The 10644-nt window shown below is 40.5% G+C and overlaps 1 protein-coding gene across 3 annotated transcripts in view; it reads right to left on the bottom strand.

The window, feature by feature from the left end:
• Nucleotides 1-4772: 4772 nt before the first annotated feature.
• LOC307002460 (leucine-rich repeat and fibronectin type III domain-containing protein 1-like protein) overlaps nucleotides 4773-10644 on the bottom strand; it is a 174254-nt gene continuing 168382 nt past the window's right edge. For all 3 annotated transcript variants that reach the window (XM_079620083.1, XM_079620084.1, XM_079620085.1), the window contains one exon: nucleotides 4773-5721. The gene's annotated coding sequence lies outside the window, so the exon portion shown is untranslated. The remainder of the gene's footprint in view (nucleotides 5722-10644) is intronic.

The following is a 10644-nucleotide window of genomic DNA, read 5'->3' as shown; positions in this document are numbered from 1 at the left end:
CTAAAGCCAACAAGCACAAGACAATCACGATAGTGCGTTCCCTCTGACCTAATCGACAGCCTCACGATGTGTGAGAAGAACCTCAGTTGGGAGATAGCAGCATGTCTGCAGAAACAACCACACAAAATAAATAAATAAATAGACAAGACAGTTTAAACAACGTGAAATTAGCAAAAACATGGCTGATATAACGGCTGGAAATACAAAACTAATGCATTTGTACCGAAGACACAGTGTGTGTGCCCAAACCTATGGCGCTTTTCCACTACACAGTACCAGCTCGCCTCGACTCGACTTTGTTTGGTTTTCCACTGTGTAAAAGTTGTACCGGTACCTGCTTCCAGATACTTTTTTTCGTATCACCTCCGGCGAGGTTCTGAGCGAGCTGAGGCGATACTAAACTGTGACGTGAAACACGGCAGACTGCTGATTGGTCAGAGAGAATCGTCACTATTCACTGCATCATCATTGCACGCGCCAGACGGAGTATCCTGAATAACCCCGACATTTTTAAATAGTTTAGCCAGAGATTGCGTGATATACCCATTACTAATATTATGTAAAACAGCATACACTCGATTTCCTCCATTGTCCTGTGTGTGTGGGTAGCGGGTGTGTGTCGCGTCGCTATGACGACCAGGTACTATTGTGGAGGTACTATCTGCAATGGAAAACGGAGCGAAAAGCGAGCCGAGCCGAGTCGAAGCGAGTCGAAGCGAGTCGAGTTGGTACTGGTAATGGAAAAGCGCCACTAGTGAGCTCCCTACATACACAGGCAGCATTTTATCATCGTGCTCCTGACGTGAAGGCTGTCACAAAAAGCTATCCAGTGCAATTGGTGTTTTGTATACCATAGTTTTCCATAGCAAACCAAAATATCCCCTTTCCTTTACCTCAAGAAAGCGTAGCTAAAGGTAAGCAGGTAATTAAAAACAACTTACAATTTCACTCTGTATCACGATTCACGACACTTACCAATCTTCCTTTCAAGTCCACATGATATCAAAATTGACCATATTTACTTTGTTTGCCTAAATTGATCGTTTTGTGGTGAACAATTCATCCATGCAAATCAATCCACACCTACAAATGTTTTGGCTTCGTAATCTTTAATCAAAATCTGAAAATGCCCCTCCGCTCTGCATTGGAGGACCTTCCCTGATGACCCGTAGGTTTGACGGTATTGGTGTCTGCTTAACATCCGTAGCCACGCCCTTCCAACTGACAGTAGACTGAATGAAACGCCTACTTTTCTAGATCCAATCAGGTGCTAGTTGGGGAAAAAGCCACGCCCACTATTTTTCCTCATTTAGTATTCCGTTTCTCTCGGAAATACGTCACAACACTGAGATAAAGTCGGTTGCAACTTCCGGTTCACGCGGACTTTCAACATTAGTGTGTGTATCGTGTGTGTGGGCGGGAGGGTGCATCGCGAGTTCAGACCAAACTAGAGTAACGACGAGACGAGATGAATCTTACTTGCAGCGCTCCGGTCCTCAACGCTCTGAAAGCTGCCACAGTTCACAGCAATGCCACGAGACGTGCGGTGCATCATCTTCACAACGACTCAAAGTACTTCTGTCCAACTTAAGACTTTTCGGCTATTTTTTGTAGCTGGATATATATAATTTGTTGCGTCTAAATATGAATGAGGATACGGTTATTGATAAATCGAATTGTTATTGTTGTTCTTATTATAATTTAGGGGGGCTTAGGAACATTTTGGGGTAGCTTCAGCCCGATGACGTCCCTGGTGAGCTCCCTACAGGCAGCATTTTATCATCGAGCTCCTGACGTCAAGGCTGTCACAAAAAGGTATCCAGTGCAATTGGTGTTTTGTATACCATAGTAGGCCTATATATTTTTTATAACTATAGCAGATAATATATTAATGAGATAAAAGCCCACTGATGTGCACTTAAAGAGCAAACTTTCATGACTGTTTTACAACACACTTCAGTACACCTTTAAAATGTGCACTTTGTAATCAATTAAAAATAAAAGTTTTAAAGACAATTTAAGTAATTGTAACACAAACAAATAAATTACATGTAAATATGACCTGGAGTCCTACTTAAGTGAGGCAAAAAGCACTCTTTAAGTTCAACTAATTGCAATTAATATACATTTAAATATACAATGAAGTGTTTTTACTAAATATTTGAGCATAAGGTTAGTTTAGCGGTATGCTAACACCAAACTCTGCTGAAATCTTGGACTGAATCACTCACAAAAAAATACATAAAATAATTAAAATCCAGCCCCTTATGTTCTCAATAAACAGCGATGCAGATTTGCGTCTGGAAGCGAGCCATTGCTTGAGAAACGATCCACAGCTTCCATCAACATCCCCATGTTAAATCGAGAAGACACAATATGAAACGTGTTTTGCTGAATATCTTCAGGCTCGCTTCGACAGCACCTCAACATTACAATCTGGTGTTTAATTAACAGCAGAACAAACACTTGGCCAGCTGTGTGACAAAGCTTCACTAATCATGGGCTTTAATAGAGCTTTAGTGAAGTCTCTGGCATCTTCACGAGACATGACAATAATACATGTGCAACATCTCGCTGAAATATGACCTGAAGGCATGGAGTTGAACACATCGTCAGACGCATTGATTTGCTAATGGCGTTGAGACGGGCTGTGTTGGAAACTCTCTCCTTTATTCAGCTTGTTTAGACTCTTATCAGATTACACTGTGAACCGCGGCGGTGTGTGGGAGTCGCCGGCACTTATGCAGAGACAACGGAGAGATAGGGAAGAGTGTGTAAACTCAGTGTAAACTCTTACTCTAGAGACTCTGTTCTTGCTTAGAAGCCGTTGATAAATACTGCCAGCCACAGGTTGCTTTGTTTGGGTATTATATCCAGAAAACAGCCGCATATTTGGGCCTAATAGTGCTTGGTCAAATATGAAATATGACCAAATACTGAGCATAGTTTGTTCATCCAGCGTTTCTGCTTCTCTCAGTCCCTCCCCTATTCCAATATAGAAATATTACTCCCCTATTATTTCCGAGAGAGAGAGAGATAGAGAGAGAGAGAGAGATTCATTCATGTTTCTATGTATTTTCAGGCACTGAATAAAATTTGCAAACACACACACACACACACATTCTGCATTTTTACATTTTTAATAAAACTTTGTTTTTTTTAATGTTTTTTAAGCTATTTGAATTACGAGGACTTATAAAACACGTTTAAGTTGTAATACCAGTGTAATACACATGTCATTATACACATTTTTGTCCTCATAAATCACATAAACAAGAGCTCTCTCACACACACACACACACACACACACACACACACACACACACACACACACACACACACACACACACGCACACACGCACACACGCACACACGCACACACACACACACATAAATAAATATATATAAGAGAGAAATTTTGCCTGAAATAAAAAAAAAAATAAGCAAGCAAACCTGTGCCTGATTTATTAGTTCAAATAGTTAAATTATATTTGTAAAATAATATAATTATTGAAAATACATTTGCCTGTGATAAAATAAATTAATATAAAATAAAATACAAAAATTTTGCACGTATTTATACATTTAAATTATATTTGCAAAAAAATATAATAATGGAAAAGACATCTGTCTGGACTAAAATAAAAAAATGAGTAAATTAAAGAATGAAAAACAAAACAAAAAAAACCCTGAATTTCTCTAAAGCTTTTTCTTGAGACCTGGCAACTATAGAGTTTTTGAACTCACCAACAAAAGATGCAAAAGTTCAAAGTATCCCAGAAGTGGCCATGGTCTCTCAGACCTTCTGTGTTGGGAAGATTTGAGAAGCTACGCCGCCCTGTAGCGGTCAACATTTGTGTAATTTTAGCATTAGCGTTCATTTGCATGTTTATCAGAAGGCATCATTCTCCTTTTGTACGGCCTCTGGCATCAGTGTGGCACATCCACTCTGACAAACTGCCCTATAACGACACACTGAGGCATTGTGGGTAAAACCAGCCACAAAACCTCTCCTCTGTATTAGTGTGAAGGAATCCACAAACATTGTGTTTTTCACTATATTAGTATCGGCAGGGGTTTCGCATGATGGTTGGCGTCATCATCACAGAAACTGGAGCCGAATTTACGTAAAATAAGATGAGGTGTGTCTTCCATTCTGAAAATGGCCAAAACAAAATTAACCTAGAAAGTTTCATATAATATGAATTAGTTAATGTAAATAATACATATTTTACTTCATATTCCTTCATATAACCAATACCCAAAACAAGGAAGAGCATACTGCAATTTGTTATTCAGTTTAAAAGCCCCTAAGAAAGTGTAAAGTGCTGATAAAATGCTGTACCGCACCACGATCAGGACGTCTGAGCACCAAATGCATCTTAAAACTGCAAGTCATCCGTCCAATGTTGCAGGACGGGACACGAGCAAGTGTGTGTGCAGTGACATCCTGTGGTGATGCGAGTCATTACGGCTTCATTCTATTAGCATAAACGCCTCTGGCTAACAATAATCCATGCATTTGTAAACATTTGACACTCCATAGTGCAACAAGATAAACATTCTCTCTAGAATATTGAGATTATGAGTAATGCATAAGAGTGAAAATCACTAGCATATGATTTGCAGTATGCTTGACTTAACTTCCATTACACTCAGCCCTGAAGAAAAAAGCCTTTCAATATGTTTCATTATGAAAATAATCAAACCACTGCGCAGAATTATTATTTTTTTAAATCACGTGTTAATGAAAAGTCTTTTCCACAAGCCTTGAAGAAAAATACTTTATTTCTTTATAAATCCACATAGAGTACCTATGAAAGCATAAAATTCCATCCCATATTTTTTTGTTTTGTTTATTATTTTCTCCTTGAAATCAAATGATTAAAATCAGAGATGGCTGAAGGTGTACTTCACATACAAATACGTCCACGGTCAATTGGAGGGAATAAAGAACAGTATTTATTTCAGTGTGTTTAGCGCTGCTTTCACATCGTCTGTGACGAGTCCTCAAAAGTGCCTTACCGTCAATCCCTGTCGGTACGGCAGATTCAGAAAGTTTTAGTGCATTGTGATAATCAATGTTCTGCCGGTGTCTCTCCTGTTTGACCTAATCTCCAGATCCCAAGAACACACTCCCCATGTTTGTTAATCAGCTGGATATCGATCCAAGTGTTCAGTTTCCCAATAAAGAGAGCGGGAGAGAGAGAGAGAGAGTCATTAGCTGAGACAATACAGAGGAATCCATGATAAAGTGCTCCAGAAGGTCCACAAATGTTAACTTGATACCGACTCATCAATATTTCATCGAACTTTGATAAGTCTGGATCCACACGGGCCTGCGGGAGAACATTAAATCCACACGACTCAATCCTTTGGCACGGGACCATCGTGGAGATCGGAGCTGCTATTTAACACTGATATTTTGTCATAACATTTCCCACATCTTCACAAAAAAAACAACCGCAACGTATTCCCAAAGAGTTTCATTGTCTCTTCCCATGAAATGATTTGATGGTTCTTCTCTCTCGGGGCATTAACCTCAAGTGGCACATAATAATAATGATAATAATGTCCACGGTCTGGGGAGAGTTGCATAAAGAGTTGAACACGGAGAGCCTGTTGTATCTGCCTTCCGACCGCAGCTTGTCCTACTAATAGATTGGATCCAATCCCATTTAATCTGGCATTCTGCATTTAGCTTCCAGACTGTGAGTTTGCCTTGAAAAACAACAGAGGCAAGAGATAAGCTTCAGCAGCATAACACATTTAAACAGTTATTCAAATCTGCAAACGAAATACAAAGCCATAAGCGAGGTCTGAGCGTCAATGCATTCAAAGGGAAAATACAGTGAACTCTTGCAGAAGACATTCCTCTGATAAAGTGAGTGTGCAATGTTCAAGGGCTTTAGCTTATAATAGCTTTTTTTTTAAGAATTTGATAGCAAAAATTCATTAAAATAATAACAATTTATTTCAACGTTTTTTAAATTAAAAAGATTAAAGAAATTAAAATGTATTTTATTAAATAAATAAATATAAAGATAACAAATTATTGACTGACTCACTCACTGACTCACTGACTGACTCACCGACTGACTGACTGACTGACTGACTCACTGACTGACTGACTGACTCACTGACTGACTGACTGACTGACTGACTGACTGACTGACTGACTGACTGACTGACTGACTGACTCACTGACTGACTGACTGACTGACTGACTCACAGACTGACTGACTGACTCACCGACTGACTGACTGACTGACTGACTCACTGACTCACTGACCGATTGACTCACCGACTGACTGACTGACTCACTGACTGACTGACTGACTGACTGACTGACTGACTGACTCACTGACTGACTGACTGACTGACTGACTGACTGACTGACTCACTGACTCACTGACTGACTGACTGACTGACTCACCGACTGACTGACTGACTGACTTACTGACTGACTGACTGACTGACTGACTGACTGACTCACTGACTGACTGACTGACTGACTGACTGACTCACTGACTGACTCACTCACTGACTGACTGACTGACTGACTGACTCACTGACTCACTGACTGACTGACTGACTGACTGACTGACTCACTGACTGACTCACTCACTCACTGACTGACTGACTCACTGACTGACTCACTCACTCACTGACTGACTGACTGACTCACTGACTGACTCACTCACTCACTGACTGACTGACTCACTGACTGACTCACTCACTCACTCACTCACTGACTGACTGACTGACTGACTGACTGACTCACTGACTGACTCACTCACTCACTGACTGACTGACTCACTGACTGACTCACTCACTCACTGACTGACTGACTCACTGACTGACTCACTCACTCACTGACTGACTGACTGACTGACTGACTGACTGACTGACTCACTGACTGACTCACTCACTCACTGACTGACTGACTCACTCACTGACTGACTCACTCACTCACTCACTCACTCACTGACTGACTGACTGACTGACTGACTGACTCACTGACTGACTCACTCACTGACTGACTCACTCACTCACTGACTGACTGACTGACTGACTGACTCACTGACTGACTCACTCACTCACTCACTGACTGACTGACTCACTGACTGACTGACTCACTCACTCACTGACAGACTGACTCACTGACTGACTCACTGACTGACTCACTGACTGACTCACTGACTGACTCACTCACTCACTGACTGACTGACTGACTGACTGACTCACTGACTCACTCACTCACTGACTGACTGACTGACTCACTGATTGACTCACTCACTCACTGACTGACTGACTGACTGACTGACTGACTGACTCACTGACTGACTCACTCACTCACTGACTGACTGACTGACTGACTGACTCACTGACTCACTCACTCACTGACTGACTGACTGACTGACTGACTCACTGACTGACTCACTCACTCACTGACTGACTCACTCACTGACTGACTATAATTTTTATATCAGTAAGTCTCAAGCGTAATGTCAGTAAATATGTTAATGGACTTAACTTTTTTTTTTTTTTACATTTATATAGCGCTTTTCTTGGTACTCAAAGTGCTTTACTTGGAGGGGGGGGGGGGGGGGGGGGGAATCTCCTCAACCACCACCAATGTGCAGCATCACCTAGATGATGTGACAGCAGCCATATTGCGCCAGAACGCCGACCACACACACACACACATACTGGTGGAGAGGAGACAGTGATGAAGCCAACCAGTATATGGGGATGATGAGGAGGCCATGATGGACTGGGCCCAAGGGGTAAATCTGGCCAGGATGACGGGGTTACACCCCTTCTCGTTTTCAAAGGACATCCTAGATTCAGGACCTCGGTTTAACGTCCCCGTCACTACACTGGGGCGTTAGGACCCACACAGACCACAGGGTGAGCGCCCCCTGCTGGCCTCACTAACACCTCTACCAGCAGCAACCTGGATTTCCCAGGAGTCTCCCATCCAGATACTAACCAGGCTCAGCCCTGATTAGCTTTAGTGGGCAATATGGCTGTTGTAGTATACTTAGTATGACATAAATGTATATTTTAAATACATTTTGGTATAGTTTTATCTTTTCACTAGGGGAACCAACCAAACAACGTACTAACTAACTAATTCCTGTAACTCAAACAGTAGATTCATGGCGCTAACCATGTCAGATGATTGATCAAATGTACATCTTGCAATGTGACAAAGCAAGTCGCTTTGGATAAAAGCTGGCAGATGCATAAATGTAAATATAAATAAATAAATTATGTAAAATAAATGACTAACTTTATAATTGCAATTGTAGCTTGGCTTTGTTCAGCAAACATACACGTTAGCATTGCCATTTCAGCAAATATTATCGCACTAAACTTAATCCGTATAGAGGAAACGGCACCCAAGGATACGCAAACAACACCGGCTGAGCTTGCATAAACAGACAGAGCGAGTGACTATACATAGCGCATGCTAATTGGACATTTAACGACTTCATTAACTCCAACCATCATCAATTTACTCAGACTTTCCTTTGGTGCAGAACTAACAGAGACTGATATGTTGCGGTTAGCTAGTTATCTGCAGTGAGCTCGCTAATGCTAGGCCTCATTCAGACGGCTATTTTTAGCGTGCCCTGCTTCAGCCTGGAGGGATTCGGGTTCGCAGCGGCTGTTGGCAGGGAAGGAGAAGAGAGCTTGCGGCTCATTTTGCGGAGAACAAATAGTAATTGCCTTCCACTATGGGTCTTCTGGTATTCTGCAACATCTCACCCCACAGATCAACCCATTTGTCTCAATATCTGAGAGACTAGGCCTTTACCCTTTTATCTCAATCTCTAAACCCCCATCACAATACTCATATCAACCCTTTTTCTTCCATCATAGTGCGCTTGCTATCTCCGTAGCTCTTTTCCAGGCCGCGTATCTCTATCCCCTCCACGTCCTAATCTGTCCCATTTCACGCTGAGCAAAAGGAAATGTAAATCCATCAGAAGCTAATAGGAGAAGGAGCTCTACTTGTGCTCTCATTTTAGAAACAAGACCTGCATTTTAATCAATTATGGTCCATCAAAAATGTTAGATCATCGGCACTCAATTGAGCTACAGGCAGGTTTGAAAATAATAACACAAAATATAAACTCACTGGCTCGTAACTCATAAATGACTCCAAAAACTCATAACCAGCGAGTGATGATTCATAAACGATGAAGGAGTGTATAGCATTTGCAGAACAAAGGAAAACAAAGTGTCACATCTTTAAAACGTGCACATGTATGCATTTAATTCATAATTAATGAAAAACATTATTATTATAAAATTAATTATTATTATATGTGACCCTGGACCACAAAACCAGTCACATGGCTATTTTATTTATTTATTGAGATTTATACATTATCTGAAAGCTGAATAAATAAGCTTTCCATTGATGTGTGGTTTGTTAGGATAGGACAATATTTGGTCGAGATACAACTATTGAAAATCTGGAATCTGAGGAAAAATCGAAACATTGAGAAAATCTCCTTTAAAGTTGTGCATTTATGTTCACGATTGTGCTGCATTCACTCACACAAATGAATATTTCTATATTTACGGTAGGACATTTACTAAATATCGTCATGGAACATGATCTTTACTTAATATCCTCATGATTTTTGGCATAAAAGAAAATTTGATAATTTTACAATGTTTTGTTGGCTATTGCCACAAATATACCCGTGCGACTTGTTACTGGTTTTGTGATCCAGCGTCACATATTATATTTTTCTTGTAAAAAATTATTACAAATAATTATTCATACACAATACAGTTATTTTAAAATAATTGCTGTTTTAAAAGATAAATCACTAATATTTGTATGGTATATGCAATGATTCAGAAAATCAGTATTAATACTAAGTATATTAAAGTCTAAACAGTAAATTCATGGATTATAATCTGGTTTGTGTCTGACATTTATATTTGTTTTTACTAATAGAAGTTCTGATTGGCCCGTAACTAAGCAAATAAGTTAATTTCAAACCCTGGCTACAGACGAATAAAGCGAAATATGATCCAGAGGTGCTGATTTTTGGTTCAAAATCTCAAAATCAAATCGAGCTCTGGAATTAAAGATGGACGTTTTTTGCAGGTCAAAAAAGGTGATTTATCTCATAAGCTTGAGAAGTCGTTCACCCTGATCAGATGTGATCACTCTTTGTTCACCCTAATTGTACTCGCCACAGAAGCCTTGTGTTCCTCTGAGAGACACTTCAGCGTCAGATATCGGTCGTTTAATTCCCGCAGAACAGACACGCTTCATCCTCAATCGAAGGCATCCGTGACCAATTCACCGAGATGGCTCTCTCCTGGTTATGTTAAATGGACTCATCTCTTGAACCGGAGAGCTGAGGTGGTCCATCGCTGTGTATTATCCACACTGCTGTAAGATTGAGGAACCAGGCCAACACAGATTGTGCCTCCAAAGGCGTCAGGGCTTTGACTGAATACAAATACAACTCGAATACAAACCAATGCCCGTGTGCTGGTGGTCGGTTTAACAAGAAGCAAAATATGTCGTCTTTTTTACTGTACTTCCCCAGATGAAATGAGATTAGATGTGTTGTGCTTTACATTTTATTTCAATAGTCAACTTCA

Source organism: Phoxinus phoxinus, assembly GCF_949152265.1.
Source record: "Phoxinus phoxinus genome assembly, chromosome: 8".
NCBI lineage: Eukaryota > Metazoa > Chordata > Actinopteri > Cypriniformes > Leuciscidae > Phoxinus > Phoxinus phoxinus.
This window is presented reverse-complemented; position numbering and strand designations above follow the sequence as displayed.